Source organism: Muscardinus avellanarius, assembly GCF_963383645.1.
Source record: "Muscardinus avellanarius genome assembly, chromosome: X".
Taxonomy (NCBI): domain Eukaryota; kingdom Metazoa; phylum Chordata; class Mammalia; order Rodentia; family Gliridae; genus Muscardinus; species Muscardinus avellanarius.
In genome coordinates this window covers 68,932,795-68,957,818 of record NC_137792.1, presented here as the reverse complement: position 1 = coordinate 68,957,818, position 25,024 = coordinate 68,932,795, and positions in this window count along the sequence as shown.

Genomic DNA, 25,024 nt, shown 5'->3' with positions numbered 1-25,024 from the left:
TAGAATACATAAAGATCTCAAGAAATTTACTGCCAAAAAAGTGAGATTTTAGAGTTAGATTACCTGCCAGCCAGCTTGGAATGAGAACCATTTCCCTAGTGGTAAGTGGCATATTCGTATCTTTTGGCACTTTGTGGCAGTAATATCATGTAGACTATTGGTAGTAAATTGGACTAGCCGGGCCAATGGAAGGGAATACACAGCAATGCTTGAAAACTCATCAGCCAGTTTTTGCAGGAAGCCTCAGAAGACACTCCACTTACTAAAGCAATAAGAAAGTGCTAGTTTGCAGGGAACTGCCATTATTGAGAAGTTTACTGGCTGTCTTATGCAGACAAGGGCAAACAGTAGGAAATGCTACAGTAAAAGAAGGCTACTTGCTGTCAGAGGTGATGATAGGATCTAGAAATAATAGAGTCCAGATGTCAGTGATTTACTATCAGGAACAAAGTAGTTGCAATTATTGTAGTGAACAGCAAAATCAGATTTGCAGAAAAGGGATCCTGACCTGCAGAGAACTATGGAGATGGTTAATGAAACATTGCATTTTGGAGTAAGATAAATGGGAATCCACCAAGATTTTTGATTCATTGACACAACCAAAATTCCAAAGATCAAAACCAAAATGAAAACAAAAATGGATAATCAGAAAGGGCAGCATCCCCAATAAAAATAATCTCTTGCCCAGTCTTCATCCCTGAGCCTATTCTTATATTCTACACCTAAGAAATCAGCAAAGCCTATACTATTTCCTTTGGTCCTTTCCTGAATGATCTTAAAACCATCTTTTTAAGTACTATACAACTGGGGACTAGGTAATGCCCAAATGGGATTGGTTAGGATCAATTGACATTGATACCTGAACACCAGAAGTGTTACCATGGCTCTTCTGTTGGATTGGGAGTGTATATAGGCTAGGTCATAAATAGAGTCCCAGCCCAGTTTTAGTTCATACTAGGTATACTATATTAGTGATTCACATTGTGGCCAATCCCCCAGACCCAAATTCCACCTTATTTTTGGTACTGGAAATGGAACCCAGAGGCATTGTAACTCAGAGCTACACCTCTACCCCTATTTTGTAGTCATTTTATTTTATTAAATAGGGTCTCACAGAGTTGCAAAGGGCCTCATTAAATAGCTGAGACTGTCTGCAAACTGCGATTCTCTGGTATCTGCCTCCCAAATGCTGGGATTACAAGTGGACACCATCAATCCCAGCTGAAATTGCACTTTAAGAATGGACATATTTGATAGTTCAAAGAATCCCAGCATTAGGTCTTTGACCAACAGAGTAAGAGCTATCATAATGGAAAATTCATGTGCAAGCTTTTGAATCACATACTCTCTCTTTTATCCCAACAAGATAATAAATAAAAAAATAAAATTACATCATTTGGAAATGGCAAAGATTACTGCCACACGTAAAATATGAAGGATGCAGGAACTGTAGTCCTCATCATATTCCCTTTAATTTATCAATCTGGCCTCTAAGAAGCAATGTATACTGGAGAAATACAGTAGACTATGTTAAACTCAGGCAACTCATAGGCACATCACAGCATCAGAGCTGTTGCTCTAGACATGGTGTCTTTATTAAAGCATATTAATGTAGCTTCGGATACAAGGTATGTGGCCATTGATATGATATGTGTGTGTGGGGGGTGTTTGGGGGGTGCTGGACTAAAACCAGGGCCATCCACATAGTAATAAATGTGCTATTATCCATTACTACCAGGAAGAAGAATCAAGTACAGTTTTCCTTCATGTGAGACAGATAATAGTACAAATTTACACACTCCCTCATGGTTACATTAATTCTCTCATCTGTGCCATAATGTGGTTGGATGAAACTCTGGGCATTGGATGTCCTACAGAACATCACATTGGTTCAATTTGTCAATGAAGTTTTGTTAAACAGAAAGCATGACTGACAAGTGGCAATATATTGCATTCCTTGGGAAGATACTTACTAGCACTCTAGAATATGGACATAGGCTGTGAAAGCCCAGGCCCTCTTATATTTATAAAGTTCTCAATAGTCTAATGTTCTGAGCCTTGTGAGGACAGAACTTTCAAAGTAGAGAACAAATTATTTTTATCTTGGCACCTTTACCTTCCTAATGCCCTGATATGACTATTTAATGGGTCTCTTTAAGGTCAGTGGGGAGTGGTGTTACATATTTCAGGAATATAGACTTGGTCAATTTACCATACAACCCAACAGATTCAACAGTATTAAATGTATTAGTAGTATAAAAAGCTGTAGATTTTATGGCACATCTCAATAGGAAAATCATGTTACTCGCAATGGAAAGCAATACATTATTTGAAAAATGGTTTGTTGTATACTACTGGTCCTGGTAGAATAGAATGTCTGGCCATAGGATATAAAGTTACCAACCATATAGAGCTTCTTATCATGAGTTAGATTTTGTCAACAAGTCAAAAAGTCAGAGAGGCTTGTAGTAATTCATCTTAATCTGGACATAGTGCATTCTGAATTAGGCATACATGGAGCCATGTGTGGTTGCATGAGTTTATGGCATACTCCTTCACATAACCCATCAAGGTTGCACTGGTCTCCTTCCTTCAGCTCATATCTGTGGCTTCCACATTACAGGAAGTGAGGAGGTATTTCTTATATAAAACTAATGGAGGGTTCAAGAGATGGTAAAGGTAGTTCATCTCATTATGTAAGTACAAATTGAGTATGGACCGCTGCTGCATTCAGCCCCACAGAGAAGTTGTCCTGCAAGACAACACCCAGAGGAAACTTTCCCAGTGATGCTGTGCACCAATTCTTTCATATCATGTGGAGAGAAGTGGTCTAGGGCGAGCATATGCACAGCATTATGGACAGTAACAAATGACTAAGCCAGATGGTTAGTGGCCTGGAACGAGAAAGATTAAAAGATCAAGGACAAGAATTTTTTTTTTAATTTTTAAAATTTTTAAAATTTTTTATTTATTGTATTATTTTTTATTGGTGCATTGTAATCATACATGACATTGGAATATAAGACTTGAGAGTATATAAAAGCACACATCATCCAATTATCCCTCGTGCGATTCCCATCCCATTCCCTCCCCCTCCCTCGATCCCATGCTTCATTGGTGATTATCTTTGATACATTTGTTTATGTACCTCCTGAGTTTTAAAGAGGTTCCATCCTCCCCCATCCCATTCCCTCTGATTGGTCACCTTAATTACTTCTCTATAGGGCCCTTTTTACAACTCGACCTCCTCCTGTTACCACTTTTCTCCTAGATTTTGCTAGTTAGGGGAAGCATCTGGTTTTAACTTTCTGTGATATTTCTCTGTGCATGTCGTATTGCAAGTTCCGATCCCACTCTTGACGGCCAAAGTAGAGGCCTAGCCACCCGGAGGACTCTGATCCCAAACTCGCTGGCTCCAGCACCAGCCTTGCCTCATGGGAGGCCCTGATCCTGGCCTCGCTGGCCCCCGAACAGGCCTTACCCCTCATCAGGCTGCAATCCCGGCCTTGGAGCCCCAGCACCGGCCTTGCCTCGTGGCAGGCTCTGATCCTGGCGTCGCTGGCCCTGGCACCGGCTTAACCCATCGACAGGCTCCGGACCAGACCTCGAAGGCCCCAGCACTGGCCTTGCCTCACGGCAGACTCCGATCCCGGCCTCGCTGGTCCTGGCACCAACCTAACCCCTTGGCAGGCTCCCATCCTGGCCTCGTAGGCCTCAGTAGTGGCCTTGCCTCATGGCAGGCTCTGATCCTGGCCTCGCTGGCCCCGGCACCAGCCTTACCCCTCGGCAGGTCCTATCCAGGCCCCCGGCACCAGCCTTGCCTTATGGCAGGCTCAGATACCAGCCTTGCTGGCCCAGCAATGGCCTAACCTATTGGCAGGCTCCGATCCCAGCCTCTGAGGCTCCAGCACTGGCCTTACCTCATGGCTGGCTCCGATCCTGGCCTTGCTGACCCCGGCAGCAGCCTAACCCCTCAGCAGGCTCCGATCCATCCCTCAGAGGCCCCAGCACTGGCCTTACCTCACGGCTGGCTCCGATCCCGGCCTTGCTGACCCCGGCAGCAGCCTAACCCCTCAGCAGGCTCCGATCCAGCCCTCAGAGGCCCCAGCACTGGCCTTGCCTCGTGGCAGGCTCCAATTCCAGCCTCACTTGCCCTGGCACTGGCCTAACCCCTTGGCAGGCTCCAATCCTGGCCTTGCAGGTCCCAGCACAGGCCTTGCCTCATGGCAGGCTACAATCCCGGACTCGCTGGCCCCAGTACCAGCCTAACCCATCAGCAGGCTCCGATCCAGACCTCGTAGGCCCCAGATCCAGACCTCGTAGGCCCCAGCACCGGCCTTGCCTTGTGGCAGGCTCCGATCCCAGCCTCCCTTGCCCCGGTACCGGCTTAACCCATCGGCAGGCTCCAATCCAGACTTTGAAGGCCCCAGCACCGGCCTTGCCTCACGGCAGGCTCCAATCCTGGCCTTGCTGGCTCCAGCACTGGCCTAACCACTTGGCAGGCTCTGATCCTGGCCTCGGAGGCCCCAGCACCAGCCTTGCCTCATGGCAGCCTCAGATCCCAGCCTCTTTGACCTCAGGACCGGCCTAACCCCTCGGCAGGCTCTGGTCCCTGCCTTGGAGGCCCCAGCACCGGCTTTGCCTCACTGCAGGCTCCAATCCCGGTTTTGCTGTCCCTGTCACTGGCCTCACCCCTTGGCAGGCTTCGATCCAAGCACCCTCTTCCCCCAGCAGGTTGTCCCACTTTCCCGAGGGTGCGTGGTGGTAGTATTCTGCCTCTGTGTTTATTTCTTCAAAAGGTCTAGGTATATTGCATCAGAACTCTGCCTCCCCTGAGTACTGGCCTCTGCCATTGGCACTGCCTCCACCATTTCAAATCTTTCCCAAGCTATTTTCCCACACTGTATGTTGTCCAGTGTTCCAAAGCATGCACGGCAGTAGCATTCCATCTTTGGGGTAATTTCTTCAGAAGATCAGGATGGATTGAATCTGATCTCTGCCTCTGCCAAACACAAGACTCCACCGCCATCATGGCCACCGCTGCCCACACCGCATTCCTCCTAGGTCTCCACTAAACTCTCTCCTTAAAGGTGATCTCCAGGATTCTTAAGGATGTAGAGAAGCAGTCCTTTTTTTGTGGGGAATTTTTCCAGAAGTTCCAGTTCAGTTGGATATCTTTTGTCTGCCTTTCCAGTATCCTTTGTTGCTGCCACGGCCATCTTGACCCCTCTCCAATATTTTACTTTTCTTTTTTCTTTTCCTTTTTTTTATAAATAAGAGAAGACAGTATGTGTGGTTTGAGGAAGTTGTGGCTATCAGACACTCGATAGCAATGAATTTTTTTTCTTTCCTAGCTTCCTAAAGCGGAGTTCAACAATTTCACCCTGCAGAGCAGATTCTGCTGTTCTAAGCGCACCACGGCCTGATGTAGCACATTAGTGCTGGGTTCCTCTGTATCTGCGGCTAGGTCTCCTGTTTGGTACCGGGCCTGCCAGAACTTGTACTCGGCCTCCTGCTGGACACCATGCCTTCCCAGGGGTGCAGGCGGGACCTCCGGACATTCCGGGTAGCAGGCGTGCCCTGTTCAACCCCCGCCCATGGGCCCAGAGCCCTGCGGCCTGGCCCAGTCCTTCTGGGGGGCAGGCATGCCCCACTCAACCCCGCCCAGGGTCCCTGCGGCCCAGCCCACACTTTTCTGGGGGCAGGCATGCTCCGCTCGACCCCTGCCTGGGGGCACAGGGCCCTGCGGCCTGGCTTGTTCCTTCTGGGGGACAGGTGTGCCTCGCTTGACCCCTGCCTGGGGGCCCAGGGCCCTGCGGCCCAGTCCGGTCCTTCCGAGGGGAGCGTGTGCCCCACTCAACCCCTGCCCGTGGGCCCAGGACCCTGCAGCCTGGCCAGGTTCTTCTGGGGGCAGGCGTGCCCCGCTCGACCCCCACCTGGGGGCCCAGGGCTCTGCGGCCTGGCCAGATCCTTCCAGGGGACAGGTATGCTCCACTCGACCCCCTCACAGGGGCCCAGGTCCCTGCGTCCCGGCCTGGTCCTTCTGGGGGGCAGGTGTGTCCCCCTCAACCCCTGCCCTGGGGCTCAGGGCCCTGCAGCCTCAAGGACAAAAAAATTCTAAGGAAATAGACAAGTGGATAAAGCTATAGGAATGGGCACTGTAGGGTAAAAATGTTATGATTCTTTTCATCACTCATTATAAGGACCATGGGCATTTCTATAACAAAAGACAGATTAATGAAAGGATAAAAATACATTTAATCAAAATTTTACATGATATATGAGTCTTCAGAAATGAAGTTCAAAATACCTAGTAAAAAACATTTCTGTGCTTAAGTTTGATGAAGAATGGACAGCAATGTAGAAATGTGGTTAGACACTTGGATATTATTTAATGGTAATAGACTGAGGAGGGAAACCTGACAATGGTTGTCTGTTCAGATTCTTCTTGACCTCTTTGTTTAATATTTCTACCTCCCAGATGTGAAGCTGAATTTCTCTTGATTAAGGGACTTCAAGTGAAAAGGGTATAAAGTGTTTTTTCTAGGATTTATGGCTTCTTTTGAGTGAGAGAGATTCTAGTTTCTTCTTCTGAGGCCTTATGATCTCCTTTAGTTCAAAGTCTTCAGCATGGCAGAATCATATTTTGAGATATAATTTTCTGAGCCCCAACAGCACAAAATTAACCTCTTTGTGTTGCATATTAATGTTCAATACTGAACATTCTTCTGGAAGAGATACCAAGCAATCAAATAGACAAAATAATTCATCTAGTTTACATCATCTAGCCTCTAGCAAAAGCCATACCAAAACTAGCATGATAAGTAACTTCTCCTCCTCCTCCTTCTTTTTTTCCTCCTCCTCCTCTTCCTCCTTTATAATTGTCCTTTTAACCAAGGTACCATGTTGTTCTGAAGTTTAGGATACTTAGAGGGGTGACATATGGGTACTATGATGTTAAAGAAAAAATATTATTGACACATATTAAATATGATAAGAAAGGCTTTATTGAGGGATTACCATAATGGGTTATTGTGGTAAGGAAGAAATTAAGCTTACTATCAAGTGCAAGGTTAAGTAGATATTTATACTCAAAGAGCGGGATTGGATCAGTGGATGGTAAATTACTAAAAGGTAGGGTAATTCTTTGCTAAACTGATCTAATAGGATTTTTGCTGAAGATAAGTCAGAGTGATGAGATATTAAGAGTGAGAGATGAGAATCTTTATTAGATATTGAGAATGGGGCATTTTCACCAACCCGATTCAGCATTATTTTTGCTAAAACTAGGCAAGAACAGAGATGAACATGGAATCCCAGAAGACAGATTATAATTGAGAAAAGAGTTCAGAGAAGCCTAACTAGAGTTTGGTCAAGGAAATAATCTTTGTCACTGGCCAATAATCTCATATTGGTTCTTAGAAAAAGCAGGCATAAACTCCAGGCAAGTAGATGACTAAAGTTACAGATGACCTAGAATTCAGCCACAGAATCTTATAGCTTTGATTTCAGACCCTGTGATGGTCTTATATATAAACAATACACTTATACTCTAAACCAGCCTAAATTTTTGTAAGTAATACAACAAATAAAGTCCTCCTTTTGTAATTGTGAAGGAGTATAGCTGACTTCATTTCTGGAAATTCCCCACCATCAAATGAAACCCAAGTTATAGTCTCCTTATCAGGACAGAGAGAATTCCATGATTGATTGACACAACTCTACAAAGGACAGGTCCCCTTGCCTTGATTCAGGAAAACTCTGAAAGGCCACCCTTATTTCAGGGCAACCTTAGAGATGGGCTGAAACCTCTAGTGCAAATACACTATACTTCTCTTTTACCCAGTCTTGTTTTGCACATTATTTCACAAGTAGTGCTCCTTGAGAATATGCTTTAATAAATCCTGGAAGAATGAATTCCTTCTCTCCAAAGGATATTTAATCAGGTGTAAGCTCCATCACCTAAAAAGAAGTTGCCTATAATATATAACATTTTTATTACTTTTTAAAATCACAACTGAAGACAAAGTTGAATTTGACACCCAGAAACACATCTTAATATTAGCAACTATGAATTTTATCCAAAGTCTAGACTATAAGCAGGTTGCGAAATATTCTGTGATTTGGGCTCCAAAATTTAAAAAATTCCACTTATTCTTTTACTTGAAAATTTGAAACTCAAGATCAGAGATAAACTACCAGTGATTCAAAGGAACTAAAACAATATTGCCATTTGTACCAGATATATATAGTGTAACATTTATTTCAGAATAAAAATACATGTAATGATAAAACAACAAATATTTTTAGTATAAAAAGAAGTCATGGCATATACTCTCCTTTGATCTACTAATACCTAAGTAATTTCTTCTGACCTTTTATTCTGGTTATCATGCTAATATATTCAACTCATTCTATAATATTAACTTTTGGTTCTATTGAAAAGAACATTATAAAGTGTATGGTAGACTTGTGTATAATGATTTTTGGCCTAAAATCCCAGGTACTGTAGTTGAATTAACCTTCCATGATAATGATTTTTCATATATATATATGAAATTAGCATTCTCTGACATTTGTATTTTAGTTGACACTTTAAAATTTAATATAAGTTACAAAAAACAACTTGTACCTTTGGTTTTCAAGGAAAACACCTTTGTGTGTCTTTTTTCTAAAGCAAGCCAAAAAAACCAAACCAGATTGTATTTACAAGCCTATTATAATTTGCTGGCTGATTTTTATCAAATTATATTTTATCTTCTCTGCTTTATTTCGCTCTGCTTTATGAAAATAATAACAGAGAGGCAGAGGACTTTATGATGGCTGTAGAAAAATATTACTCCCAAAAGAATATAAAGATAAATATCTAGACAGTTATAAATCCAAGATTCTAGAACATAAACAAGAGAGAAAGAAATCTAGAGACCTACGGATTAATCATATCATGTAGAAATATATATGAAGCCTTTACATGTATATAATGTTTTATAGGTTACTGAGAGTATTCATACACAAGTAAATGGAAAAGTGAGATACTAATCATCACTCCTCTTTTACAAACTAGAGAGCTGAAGTAGAGTTACAATTCTTACTCGGTGTCTCTTATGTAGTAGCAACAGAACTGAGAACCTAGGGCTTTCTTTCCTTCCCTCTGTCATTCCTTCCTTCCTCCCTTCCTTCCATTCATGAAACCAGGGATTGAACCCAGGTCATTCTACCACTGAGCTATATTCCCATCAGTTTTTAAAAAAATTGAAACAGAATCTTACTAAGTTGATGAGGCTGGCACTGAACCTTTGATTCTTCTGCCTCAGCCTCCCAAATACTGAGATTACAGGCAACTACTACCACTCCCAGGTGAACTTAGTTTTTCTTGTAGAAAGTTTAGGAGCCTTTTTACTACACTACAGTATTCTTTTTAAAAATGTTTATTGGTGCATTGTAGTCATGCATCTTTTATTTTGGTGGTACTGGGGTTTTTGGTAACCCTTCTATCTCTGGGCTACACTCCCAGACCCGTTTTTTAATATTTTTATGTGGAAACAGGGTCTCTTAAGCCACTGTGTCTGGCTTCGAATCTGCATGATCCTCCTGTCTCCACCTCCCCAGCACGGGGATTACAAGCGTGCGCCACCACCCCGGATTGTAGTCATACATCTGAATGGGATAAAAGACTTGTGGAGTCATACATGCACACATCACCCAATTGACCCTTGCTCGATCCCCACCCCATTCCCTCCTCATCCCTCCTTCTGGTGCTTGGTTTAGTGATTGACTTTGACATGTTTAAGTACATCATGTACTTTGGAGAGTTTCCCTCTTCTCCCCTACAATCACATCATTTAGGTCACCTTATTTGTTCCTCTATAAGATCTTTTTCTTCATCTAGAGTTCCTCCTGTTACCCATTTCTCCCTAGATTTTGCATATTAAGGAAAGCATCCGATTTCTTATATTTGCGACTGACTTATCTCACCTAGCATAATGTCCTCCAGTTCCATCCATTTCCCTGAAAATGATGTAATTGTATTTTTCTTTCCTTTATGGTTAAGTAAAATTCTTTTGTATACATATCCCACCATTTTTTAATCCATTCATCTGTTGATGAACATTATGGCTGGTTCCATAGATTGGCAATAGTGAATTATGCAGCTATGAACATAAATATGCAGACATTAGTTTGGTAGTTTGGTTTGCTTTCTTTTTGGTAGATACCCAGAAGTGGTATTGCTGGGTCAAATGGTAAATTTGTTACCATTCTTCTGAGGATCCTCCATACTCTTTTCCAAAGTGGTTGCACTAATTTGCAATTCCACCAAAAATGTTGTAGAGTTCCCACTTCTCTGTTTCCTCACCAGCATTTGCTGTTGTTTCTGTTTTGAATTATTGTTATTCGAGTTAGATTCAGGTGAAATCTCAGGGTAATTTTGATTTGCATCTCTCTGATTGCCAATGATATTGAGCATTTTTTCATGCATTTATGGGCTATTTGAAATTCTTCTTTTGTGAAGTGTCTATTTAGTTCACTTGCCCATTTTTTGATTGGGTTATTTGTTTTCTTAGTACTGAGATTTTTTAGTTTTCTCTATATTCTAGATATTAGTCTTCTATTGGAGGTATAGGTGCCAAGTCTTCTCCCATTCTGTTGGCTCTTGATTGAGGTTCTTGACAGTTTCCTTTTCTGAACAGAAGCTCTTCAGTTTCATTCAATCCAACGTATTGATTTGCCTTTTATTTTGTTGTGCCTCTGGGGTCTTGTTGAGAAAGATTTTTTCTGTTCCTATGTGTTGCAATGTTGGACCTATGCCCTCTTCAAGGAGCCTCAAGGTCTCTGGTCTAATTTCCAGGTCTTTGATCCATCTTGAATTGACTTTTGTGCAGGATGAGAAAGTAGGATTAATTTCCAATTTTCTGTATATGGTTAACCAGTTTTGCCAACATCATTTCTTGAACAGGCTATAATTTTTCCAGTATATATTTTTGGCCCCTTTGTCCAAAGTCAATTGGCTGTAAGTGTGTGGATATTTTTCTGAGTCTTCTATTCTGCTCCATTGGTCTGTGTATCTGTTTTTGTGCCAGTACCATGCTGTTTTTATTACAATGGCTTTGTAGTATAGCTTAAAGTCAAGTATTGTGGTTCCTCCTGCATGGTTTTTGTTGCTGAAAACTACTTTGGCTATTCTGGGCTTCTATTTTTTCTATGTCTGTGAGGTATAATCTTGGTAATTTAATGGGCATTGCATTGAATCTGTAGATCACATTTGGAAGTATGGTCATTTTGATGATATTTATTCTACCTATACATGAACATGGAAGATCTTTCCATCAGATGTTTTTCAATTTCTTTTTCCAATGTTTTATAATTTTCTTTGTGAAGTCTTTTATGTCCTTGGTTAAGTTTATCCTAAGTACTTTATTTTTTGTGGAAAATCCTGAGTGGAGGTGTTTTCTGAATTTCTTTTTAATGGATTCATGGGCAATATAACTACTGACAGTATTCTTCATAAATGCAAGAAGGAGAAAAAATAAACAAGGCATTAAATTTTTTTCTGAAAATAGTTGGGAAGAAAAAAAGCAAACATTTAAACATACATATTTAGAAATATTGTTTTTTAAGTGTAGTACTCCTTTAAAATTTTATCTGACATTTATAAAATTATTGGACTGTCTTAAATTCTTTTTCTTAGAAATATATGGCAACTCAGAAGTACTATATATGAGGAACCCACTGTGTGCAAACACTATGCAAGGTGCTTAATAGATTTATTTGATGTAATCTTCACAGTTGTCTACTATTCCACAATGAAGAAATTGAGATCCATAAAAGCTAGATAGCTTGTACAATGTTTCATCCCTTATAAGTAACAATACTAGGATGTAACCCAGGTTTTCTTATTTTTTTTAAACTGGGTATTGATCCCAATGACGTTTTACCTCCATGCTACATCCCCAACCACTTTTTACATTTTGTTTTGAAATAGGGTCCTAAGGACCTTATGATATTGCTTAGGCTAGCCTTGATTATGTGATCCTCCTGTTTGATCCTCCTAAGTACTGCAATTATAGACATGTGGCACCATGTCTGATTTCAAAGCCTGTTTCTTAACAATAATTGATAAAGTGATCCAGAAGCACTTAAGGTAGCCAAATTATGAGCTCAGCTAATTTAGAACATATATAAAAATATAAAATAGAATCTCTGGAGTCAGAGAATTGACAACTTATATGGGAAGATAAAGGAGATCAGGAATGATTGTTATATTGTGTGATACAGTTTCATACTCTTAAATATATTTCCTATCGATTAAAAGCAATTTATCAACTGAAGTCCAAGAGTAATTCAAAATTGTAGGTCCCTGTTGGAGCTTACTGGATCTGAGATTGAATTTTTAGCACCCCCAACAATTCTTTTATTTAAATTTAAATTACTAGTGGTTTCATACTTGAATCCATCAGACAATTTTTTGTGGTGCTAGGCAAAGAAAGAACTCAGGGCCTTGTGCATATTAGGAAAGCTCTCTACCACTGAATTACTCCCCTAGGCCTCCAAGACTGCATTTTATTTTTTTTTAATTAAAAAAATTTTTAATTGGGGTAAAAAACTTGAGTGTACATACACATACACATCACTTATTTAACCCTACCCAATTCCCACCCCATTCTCTCCCTGTCCCTCCTTCCCTTGCTTGGCTTAGTGGTTGACTTTGATATGTTTAAGTACATTTTGTGTTTTAGAGATTTTCCTCTTCCCCCTCCTTTCTCCTCCTTTAGGTTGCCAAGACTGCATTTGAATAAGTTATTCAAGTAATCCATATATATGCACAGTTGAGTCCAAGAAGCTTTTGTAAAAATGGTCAACAATGTTGGAATCTGCAGGAATGGTGTCAAGGAGAAGATGTCTGAGACTGGGATTTGAAGGCAAGGTGATGTGAATCTTCATATCTTCTCCAAGTTGTTTTGTATCTTTTGAAAGCCATTTCTATCTCCAAAACACCTAGGAAGGTTTTCCTAAGAGTAAAGATAGGAGGATAGCTTGAAGTATAAGGGAAGGATTCAAGAAAGTAGCATGTGCAATTGAGGAGTGACAGGAGTGCATGTGAGGGTAATGAGAAGATTCAAATTTCACCAGTAGGAATAGAGAACACTGCATTACCTCACATCACTCTGTTCTTTCCTTGCATGATCATCTCTCAGGTGGTGGTCTGGGGCAGTCTGATATGCATGTTGCCGGGTGTGTTAGTACATGCATAAGACATCACTTTGGGGCTTTTTTTTTAATTCTGCAGGCCTAATTGGTACATTTAAATAATAGTATTTTTCAAATAAATTCATACCATAAGGCTTTATTTTCTATGGTAAATCTGAGCCAGAACTGGTCTTTGGTAAAATTTCTATTTGCTTTAGTGACTAAGTACATTAAATTCCTTACTCTTAAGAGAGAACCATTCTAATTAGGGAAAAATTGCATTAGGGAGTCATGTGAATGTCTAAGAAGAACACATTCATTCCTGATTTTGATATTTTAAAATATAGCAGATTGCTGAAATGCAGATTACGATGCGGATATAGTGTTAAAATTGCTTTTGCCATTATAAAGATAAAAATAGCTCTTGGTTCAAATTTCCTGCTGCTTCTTTCTAAATGAAGGAGTTAAATACTGAAAGGCAGGTGGATGCTGCCACTCCTTTAGAAAGAGATGAATAGGGTTGATGGCAGGAGCTACAGGGAAGCTATTGATGCTGCAGATGCATATGCTGCCCTTACTTCCCACAAAGTTCAAAGTGGGGTGAAGCTGCCTGGGTAATTGGCTATGAAATAGCAAACCCTCTGGATAAAAATGGCCCTTGTACTTAATTACCCATGTTCAGGGCAGCGGGTAGCCACCTGGTTGATTAGTGACCCCACCTATATTTACAACCACCCAAGTTTAAGTGCGAGTGTGATTATTAGGACGCTGGCACTAAGTTCAATCGGGTCTTTGGAGTTTCAATCAGTGCTGATCACTCCAGGTCCAGATTCCTCACCTTCCAGACCTAGGCAGATGGTCCTACAAAGCCCCAAGGTAAAAGCTCAATTTTCAATGTAATGGGATGAGAATGTGAATATTTGTAAAAAAAAAATACAATAGCAACAACTGTGATGAGAAAGAGGCATTTTATTTGTATAGTACTTAATGTCTTGCTGAGCACTTTTCATAAGACTGCTATTCTGGTCTCCACAAAAAGCTTTTAGAGGAGAGTTAATTGTGCCCATTTTTTGGATGGATGAATTAAAATTCACTGAAAGTAAGTGAATTTCACAAGGTCACACAACTAGTAGGTAGTAGAACCAGCCTTCAGTTTTGGATCTTTTGACTCAAAATCAAATCTTTTTGTACAATGGTGTTTCAATTTAACTCTATCCTCCCTTGTAGTTTTGCAGGATCAAACTCATATCTGTTTCAGCCATAGGCTACTTTTCAGAGAGAGATGTATCATGCAAAGTATCCTGTTTGTGAACTGATCAGTCACACACTATATTTTATTCCTTATGAGTCAAGTACTCTGGTCTATTGTAAAATAGTAACAATGGCTGGCACTTATTGTGTGCTGAGTATTGTACTAAGTACTTCACATACATTGACTCATTTAAGACTTACTGTACAACAACCTTAAGGGCTACATATTGCTTTCTATTTTTTTTTTAGTATTTGAAACTTTATTTTTGATTTATTGGTGAATTATAGAGATGATAGTGAGATTCATTATGGTATTTTTGTACTTGCAAAAAGCATAATTAAGTGTGCTTTATTCCTTCCTACCATCACTTTTCATTCTCTCCTTTCTCCCTCATTTCCCTTCCACTACTATACTGGTCACTTCTATTTTTATGGGTCCCTTTTCTGTCCTTTTTCCTTCTGGCTTCCATATATGAGAGAAAACACATGACCCTTGGCTTTCTGAGACTGGCTGATCTCACGTAGCATGATATTTCTAGTTCTATTTTACTGCAAATGGCATCATTTTGTTGTTCTTTATAGCTGAGTAAAATTTCATTTTTATCTTCATTTTACAGTTAAAAGACAGATACAGATTAAGTAGCTTGTTCATAATCATATAGTTCATAATCATATAGTGGCAGAATCAGAAAACCCAGGCAGTGTGGCCCTGGGATCTAAGCTTTCAGCCCTACACACATTACTGATCTCTGGTAGAATTTGGAAATCTGTTCATGGGTATAACACTCCCCCTTCCAAAACTTCTCCAAATTAATCTTGCAAGTGTGTCCCCTTTACTGAATTTGGAATGTGAAGAGTGAGGGTAGATGGCCAAATGTAATTGTCACACTGAGGTGAAAGTAAGAAAAAACCCAAATTGCTAAAACTGGCACTTCTATGCTAGTTGTTGTATTAGTCAATTCACCTATGTCTTCTTCTTCCATCTTTTCAATAACTATATCCAGCCTACATTTAGACAAAAAAAGAGACTCAGGGAGGTTAAGTTAGTTGCCTAACACACGCAGTAAGTGACAGATCCATGATTGCATCCCAGGCACTCTGATTTCAGAGCTTGGACATTTAATCATTCTATCAGAGTTACATAATGACAGCCATTAAAAAATCACCACTTACTGGGTGCATACCAGGCACTGCCTTGCATACTTTATCCATGATAGCTCACTTGATTCTTATGACAACTCTGTGAGGCTGGTGTTGCCATTATCCTCATTTCAAAGATAAGAAGACAGACTCAGATTCAGTAAGTAGTAATTGTGAGATTTGATCAGAATCCCATTTGTTTCCAAAGCTCTTTCCAATACAAGGGATATACAAGAAAGTACAGCTTAACCTGTCATCTAGGATTTAGTACCATATTCACATTGGTCAGGGATGCTGTTGACTCTTTGTATAGATGATTCTGGGGCTTCTAGGGTGAGCTTGACAAAAAGGATATGCTTGAACTTTCTCTATAATGCACGGCCCAGAAAAATGCAGGGGTTCCTACTTTAAAATAACTTTTCTCTTGCCACACAATGGGCTTTTCTGGTGCCACTCTTTGGGTGTTCATAGTATCTATTTTTCCTCAGTATTGGGGATTGAACCCACGGACATTCTACCTCTGAGTTACACCCTCAGTCCTTTTTGTTTGTTTATTTTTTGTTTGGAAAGTGTCTCACTAAGTTGCTGAGGGTTTTGCTAAGTTTCTGAGGCTAGCCTTGATCCTCCTGTCTCAGCCTCCAAAGTACTGAGATTACAGGCTTGTGTCACCTTGCCCAGCTGGGTGCCCTTAGTATCTTAGAAAATTTTTCATCCATAGATATAATAAAATCCATAAATATAGGTATGTAAGACAAAGTGAGCATACATCATTTTTATATCCTTCTTAAAGCAGATCTCCTAAAGATTTCTACTCATTAACCAGTTTTGTTTCATTTTATGTAATTATAAGTATTCAACCTATTCTTTTTAAAATACACTTATATTAATGCATTGTAATTATACATAATAGTTTCAAAATGTGTGAGACTATAATGTATCAATAAAAGTACAAAAAATAAAAATAAAAATGGAAGAAAAAAGAGGTTCAACGTGATAGGAACAAACATGCACATATCACTTGGTATGTAAACATATCATAAAGCAGGACAAAACAATACTCTCAAATTTAATCTTTGTGTGTGTATGTTTGTGTGTGTGCACACATGATACTGGGGACTGAACACAAGGTTGTTCTACCACTGATTTATATACCCCCAAACATTTTTTATTTTGAAACAGGGTCTAAGTTATTGCATGATAGCCTTTAACCTATGATCCTCCAGTGTCAATCTCTCAGGTACTAGGATTACCACATCTAGCAAAGAATAATTTCTCGATGTTTTCCTTTGGCAGAGAACAGGTGAGGTTGAGTAATATCTTGATGTCAATGAAAAGGGATATCTGGGTTAAGATAAGGCTGGGCTAAGTTGAAATACAGAGGCTGATCTGTGATTAGTGCCACAGGTGGGAGAATGGTTTTGAAGGGCAATCACTGTCTAGGAAGAATGACATGCTCTAGGATAATTGCATTAGGGTTTTGACCTTGCTGTCAACTAAGGAATTGTTAAATCTAACATCCAGCACAGATTGTAGCATAGACTAATTATAAAATAAATGCTAAATAAGTGATTGTATGACACCTCAACTATATTCAAACATATTAATTAGTGAATCAGAGCATGTCTTTTATTCTATCCTTATGTTAACGTCATGAAAATTACACAATCACTTTACCTAAATAACCCAGCATCTATTGCCGGAGCCAGCCGGCAAAAGTACAGGTTCTGAAGAGAGGAGTGAGGATGAAAATAATTTTATTCAATGAATTTTATTCATAGAAAAACTTAATTCTCTCATGGATGGATCACCAGTACACTCCTGGGTTGATATCTCTACTGACTGATCCCGGTTTTCGTCCCTCTTGTCCTATTTATACCTCTCCCAGTCAACCAACCCTCATGATGTCACCACCTGTGCGCTTAACGGTCAAACCAATCAATTACACCTGAGCTTCTCTCAGATGTTGAACTTTCCATGATCCCAAACCTTATTGGCTCTGGGAAAAGGACAGTCAGGAGTATTCTTAAAGGGAAAAACCTTAATGGCTCCCCACAGTTCCCCCTTTCTTATATTCAAAAGAAGACTGTGTCTGTGTTAGGTTGTTTCCTTCAGGTATCAAGGATTACCTATCTTTGGACAATACAGAGCTATAAGCTGTATATCCTGTCTTAGGTTTCCTTGTCCCAAGGAAATCTTACCCGTCGTTGACTACCAGCCTCTTAAATGGGGGTACTTTTTAGATGTAGATCATGTACTTCTGCTGAATAAAAATGTTCTCACTTTGTCCAAGGTCACACTTTGTCCCAAGCCTCTAATAAACAAGGTATTGGGAATATCATGAAAAATAGGTATTTCTGTAAGACATTTTTCCCAATTAACACTAGGATTTCCACATGTTAAATCAGTTTAACAGGGTAAACAAGTTATTGGTGGGATAACATTTTTATCTTCTTTCCCTGTGTAACCAGGGTCTCACAAGACCACACCTTTACTAGCACAATTACTCTCAGTCTTTGTACTTGTCTGCAATACCATGGGCATAAACTGCAGACATCCAATCTTTTTGACATTTTTAGGAAAACATAAGAGTGTACCAGTTCTTTGTCCAAAATAGCCAAAAGTAAAGAAGAAGGTCGGTGTTTTTCAATGCTTTGTTTAGCAAATGCTACAGTGGGAGTATTTTGAAGGTTCATATTGCTGATAATAGGAGAATATTGTTGAGGTCCTTCTTTTTCACTATTTGAAGAAGCTATCTGATCTAATCACTTAGTTAAAGTCTCTACAGCTATTTGTAATTGTTTTATACAAAAATTGGGCTCCAGAGTTTCTGGAATATCTAGATAAGCCCCTAACTCATTTCTATGGAACCAAGCAGCAGTTTCCTCAAGCCTCTCCTCTTCTTCAGTATCCTCATCTTCCTTAGGAAATGAAGGCAAAACACTTTCGTGTTCTATCTTAGTTTTCCTAACACCAAGCATATCTCTTAACATCTGTACAAAAAACAAAAGACTAAGTTTTAGACCAATTGTATATTACAAACTCCACATTACTCATTGCCACCATGAGTCTTCGAGAGCGCTCCTTTTTTATTCAGCGGTGTCCTTCACTGGGTCCTTAGTTTCAGAATGACCCCATACGGGCCACCACCTGCCAGAACCTGCTGGCAAAAGTACAGGTTCTGAAGAGAAGAGTGAGGATGAAAATAATTTTATTCAATGAATTTTATTCATAGAAATACTTAATTCTCTCATTGAAGGATCACCAGTACACTCCCAAGTTGATATCTCTACTGACCGATCCTGGTTTTATCGCTCTTGTCCTATTTATACCGCTCCCAGTCAACCAACCCTCGTGACATCACCACCTATGCGCATAATGGTCAAACCAATCAACCCTATGCCGTCACCACCTGTGCTCTTAATGGTCCAACCAATCAATTCCATCTGAGCTTCTCTCAGACATTGAACTTTCCATGACCCCAAACCTTATTGGCCCTGGGTAAAGGACAGTCAGAAGTATTCTTAAAGGGAAAAACCTTAATGGCTCCCCACAATCTATCTAATGGAGAAAGCAACAGGCTTATAAACTTTTGATCAAATTCTGAGATAAATCTCTTATCAGAACTAGTTGCAGTGTCCAGCATTGGCCTACTCCATTCATTTCTATAAATCAAAAGGGAAGTTTTAGCCAGCCATGGTGGCGCATGCTTGCAATCCCAGCGCTTGGGAGGCTGAGACAGGAGGATCGCATGGGTTCAAAGCCAGCCTCAGCTACTTAGTGAGGCTCTCAGCAACTCAGTGAGACCCTGTTTCCAAATAAAATATAAAATAGGTCTGGGAATATAGCCCAGAGGTAGAAAGCCCCTGGGTTCCACCCGCAGTACCACCAAAAAAAAAAGGGGGGAGATTTTTCTTCTTTTTTCCAAGGGAGTAGACTCAGGCTGCTGGCTGTGTAAGCCAGAAGTTCTAGAGTTAAAATTTATAGAGATAGTTAACAATGACAAATGTGAGAGGGTGAATATAAAATGTTGCATCCTTGTCCGTACTTCCCTATCAGTGCTTTCTGGAATCACTTCACAACTATCTTTCCTGTGACTCTTGTTTCAGGGTATGCTTTCATGAGGGAAAAACAATCCAAGACAGGAAAATAACGTGCCAAAAATCACCCAGAAACCAGATGGTGGTGCACGCTTTTAATCCCAGCATTTGGAAGGCTGAGACAGGAGGATCACAGTTGGCAGACAGTCTCAGCTACTTAGTGAGGTCCTTTACAACTCAGTATGACTATTTTTTAAAAAAGAATAAAATATAGGGCTGGGGATGTCGCTTAGAGGTAGAATGCCACTGGGTTCCATCCCCAGTACTGGAAAGAAAGAAAGAAAGAAAGAAAGAAAGAAAGAAAGAAAGAAAGAAAGAAAGAAAGAAAGAAAGAGAGAAAGAGAGAGAAAGAAAGAGAGAAAGAAAATAAGGAAGAAAATAAGGAAAGAAAAAAAGAAAACACCCAGGAACCATTTAACTGAACTATGAAATAAAATTACAAAATTCTCATTTCTCTCCCTAAACTCCTTCTTACATATAGACCTAGAAGGAGAGCACTATGTCTCCCATGTGCAGCTTTACATTATTGGTTTTCTATTCTTTTTATCCTCTCATTCCTCAATAGCTAATAAAAGTAAAACTTGAAGCTCCAGGGAGGTAGGCAGGTTTATTTAGATGGAAGATCACTAGTGTGTCATTTCTACCTTTTTCCTTGTGGAAGGTACACTTTTATTATATCACTTGGGTCAAATATTACTCTGAACAACCTTTAATTTTTGCCTAGGTGAATTTAAGGCTGTTCTAGACAAGAATATTGAGATCCAAATATGTTTGATTACTATATACTCTGCTTATTTTGGTATACGACTGGTATTTGATTGATAATCCATATGACCTGTTGCTTTTTCCAGTTATATGAAGATTATTTAGGTAGAAAAAATCAGTATTTTAAAAAATGATGCACATATTAGTAAGAAATTGCATATTTGATTCAAGCACACATATTTTTATTGTTCCCTGCTTAGGAACACAGTAAGGAGTACAGGCCTTCAATCTGGGGCTCTCTTAACAAGTTTTTTTTTTTTTTTCAATTATAAGACATAGAAATTGAACAAAGACAACCAACAGCACTACATTCACATTTCCCACTTTTGTTCCATTCATTTTCAAAGAAGCAATTCTAAATGTATACCAATGCATGAAGAAGGGAGGTTAACAATGATTGCATCGTGTAGCTTCATAAATTGAGTGAGGTTGCAAAAGTCTTAGCAGCTCATTCAATATTAATCAATTTAGAAAGTGTCATAAGGAAGAAAGAATATACAGATGTATCTTATCTCAGGTTCATATTTCTGAGATGAAATATACCTTGACCAAATTTGACTTACAAATAGCTTTTATTTGGCTCTTGGTTGCCATCTTTCATATTCTTGAGTACTTTATTTTTAGCAGATCTCACTGAATAAAGTCCCCAGTTTTCAATTCCATGAAGGGCTTCTGGTGGACAAGTATATTCAAAGAGAGAAAGAAGTATGTGCAAGTGTAGAACTCTTACATTTTACACAGCCTTCATGAGTCCCCATAACTCTGTGTTTATAGATTTTCTCTCACCACTTTAATTCTCACAATCTGGAAGGACTAGACAAAGGAAGGTAAACGATTTCTTCCTTTTCTTCCCTTTGCTCCAAAGCTAAAGACACATGACTACATATTTTGTCAGTCAGTAACCTCTGCTCATCTGTAATCCCATGGTGTACTCATTCAATGTGGAATATAGAAAAATAGTCACTCTTTGTAGAAAGTGGAGAATGTCTTTGAAAAGAAGCAATTGTAAAACATTTTAAAACGAAAGAAAAATATTATTTGAAAAAATTTAAATGCAAAATGGCAGCAAAAGTCAAGCTGGGAGTCACCCAGCTCAGTGTCTGAGCTAATGTAGTAGTCTCTTCTTTGTGTTCTGCCTGAGCTCTTCCAGTGATGGTGTCTTTACTACCTCCTCAAGGCAACTCCCCCCATCTCTGGATAGCTCTAACAGAAAATTATTCTTCATACTGGTCATTTTCACTGTAATGCACACGAGGAATATAGGGGAAAATAAAGTAAGCCATTTGATAACAAATGATTCTGAGGCACTGTCTTTATGATGAGCAATTAATGTTAAACCAATTCAATTTCCTTCTGTAACAGAGTTGCAGGTCTTAAAGAGACACATCTGGACTTCACTAAAGCTTTGTGGATCTGCAAGGCATTTCCATTAATAAGCTAGGGATATCAGGCCTGGACTGTACTATTACACGAGTCTTACTGCAAACAAGGGCACTAAACAATGCTTTGGGAGAAACCTGGGATGACATATCGCAGAGACCATGTAGGTTACTACTGGAGTTTTTAAATATCTTTCTGCAAGGTCTGGAATGAAATAAATAAGAAAACTCCTACTAAATTTTCAGGAGATACAACATTAGGAAATGAGACTGGAGGGTGGATGAAAATAAAAGCTGAAAATTCTTTGGAAGGTGAGAGCCAAATACAAGGTGACCTCGACCAATTAGAAAAATGGTCTGTCAAAGAGAGGCTGATGTTTGATGTTCAACAGGGACAGTGCTGGGCAACCCATGTGGTCTCCAAATGCAAACCACATGATGAATACCTGCTGAGGAAGGCTGGTGAAACCATCATGCTGAATCACACCTTGAATAAATGGAAACAAGACAGGGCCATTGTTTAAAGGACTGGTATAGGCCTGGGCTTTGTGAATAGGGCTATGATGTACAAAAGCCAGGACATAATTCTTCTAACCCTATACTCTGCATCAAGATGGACTTTGTTAGATACACATGGGCATTCAACACATTTGTCTTCATATAAAACATGGGAGTAGAAAGATTGAAGCAACTATTAAGGTAAAAGAGTTAAAAATTAGGCTTCCTTGATAATATGTGGGAAAATTGAAATTACTATATATTTTGGGAGTCTTTATGTTAACTCATCACTGACTCTGCTTTCAGTTCAGTGCTATATATCCACCTCCACATCACTCTGGAAATTTCATCTGAAGATATTTCAAATTTGACTTAAACTCTTTTTTATGCTTCACCACACATCTCAATGGAAACAAGCCATCCTGAACTAAAAATCATTTCCTGATAAATGAAATGCCTTGTCCACAACACTATTGTAATTTCAGTGATAATTAATATGATCTGACTTATAGTAGGTACCTAATGGCTGTATGCTGCATTAAGGAATAGAAAGATGGATTCATCTGATTGGTGTTTTAAATCTGGGTTTTTTGTTATCAAAGTCAGGTTAATATATGAATCCTGTAAAAAGAATATGATTAATAATATGCTATGAGAAGCCTAAGACATTGGGAAGAATCTCTGGGAGGTCATTTAGAATTAATAAAGAGAAGTTGTGAATCCAGGGCAGCATTGCTGGTGTCTCTAACTGGTAGAATGCTAATGTAATTTGAAATGATTATCGCTTTTGCTAATAACTCTCCTTAACTAACCTGATCGAATGTGCTCAAAGCACCTTGCATGCTACCTGGTACATACTAGATGCACCAGAACATCCTAGTGCTTGTTCTGTGAATTTCAGACTATTTCTTAAGAAAATGATGTGCTTTAAACTCTGATGAAAAACACTGTAAGAATGTACTTAATTCTATCCAGGCTAACCTTTGAGAACTGTTCAACTTGAAAATCTATTAGAACCAATATTCCATCAGTCAACTTGAGTCAACCATGCCATCACTTCTTAAACAATACCTTCCTCACACTCCTAATATTAAGAGATACTAGACATTCCATAGAGATGATCTTTAATGAAATAGTAAAGTTTTTGATGTTTTAATGACTAAAGGGAGTTATCTCTGGGTACCTGTGATAACTCCACTAATTAAGTCTTAATATCAACTACACTAATGCAAAGGATATATAATATATAATACTGATAAAGATATCAGTAAGAGATACCTTTAGTTAAAATGAAATGTTGAGATGTTAGTAATATAAATTCCAATTATTTTGAGTGTCTAGTTGTGTTGATAAAGTTCTGTGAAGTTGTTTAATTGCACATACAAATGGGCATAAAATAAATGATTACAGATGTAGACAGCAAGGGATGAGACTCATTTCTTCCACTGACATGTCCACCTAGATCTGGGAGGCTGAGTGAAATTCTACTTCATTTATTCCTAGTAAAAGAAAAATCCTTTGAGCAGTGGTGGTAATAAGCTGTAGTGATAGAGCTCTTAAAAAGAAATCAGAAGAGGGATGCTTTGTTCTTGATATGCCACTTCATCATTTTGAGAACAAGAAGCAACATCTTCAGGTGCCCTGCATTCTCAAATATTTGTAATTGGTCATTCTCCCTGAAAAGATCTGAGCAGAACAAATGTAACATTTAAAGAAAATAATCAAACAGATGTGTCAAAGTATATCCACAAAAAGAAACACTTCAGAATGGAATTCTACTGTTCTATAATTAGGCAGAGCAATCATCCAGGTTTTTCTCAAACTTTTCCAGATTTAGAACTGAAAGTCCCGCCTTCTTGGAAAGAAAATCTTGGATAGTTCATAACTCTCATTATTTTACTCTGGGTAAGTAATACTAACCAGTTGTTAGACCATGGGTCAGTGATTTCTCTCAAGGCCTCAGTTTTCATATCTTTGAAAAAATTTGGGGAGGTCTTCTCTAAATTTTTAATCTCAAATTACATAATTTTATAGAAATACATTCTCTGATTTTGATTCAATATGTTATTAGAAACAGATCCTAAGAGAAAGTTGCAAGATTAAAGTTGTACTCACTGATAACATCTTCCAGTGTTAAAAGGCTCCACAATCACTCCTACTTTCCTTGAAAGCTGAACCAGATCTTTATGAACAAAGCATTTATGTTGATTTGACAATGATGCTACTTTTATTTTCAATCTATACTACTTTTAATTGAGATCACAAGTTCCAGAATATTGCTACTCATTTTGTCAAATATTACATGTAAATTTCATTCCAAACTTGATGCCTTCTTTAATTCAAAATGTAAAGTATCTGCCTTAGTTCTCTAATACTCAATTTTGGTGAACAAATCTATGTCCACATTATCCACCCTGTTAATGTTGTGACTGGTGAAATTCATGGCATGCCACCATATGGTGATTTGGCATTTTGAATATTTAGGGCTGAAAGGAATTTGAGAATTGGCAGTTACAAAATATATTCTGGCATTTTTCTTCCTCCCTACAGCAGGCCACACCATCTGCATATGAGGAGTGTCCTTTCTATATTGGGAAGAAAGGAACATCCTTATCCCTGAAGTTGTGAGCACTCCAAAATAAATCTAAACAAATAGATCTTGCTGAGTGCTCCCCAGTTGACCATCTTTAGCTCATTCTCTTTATCTTA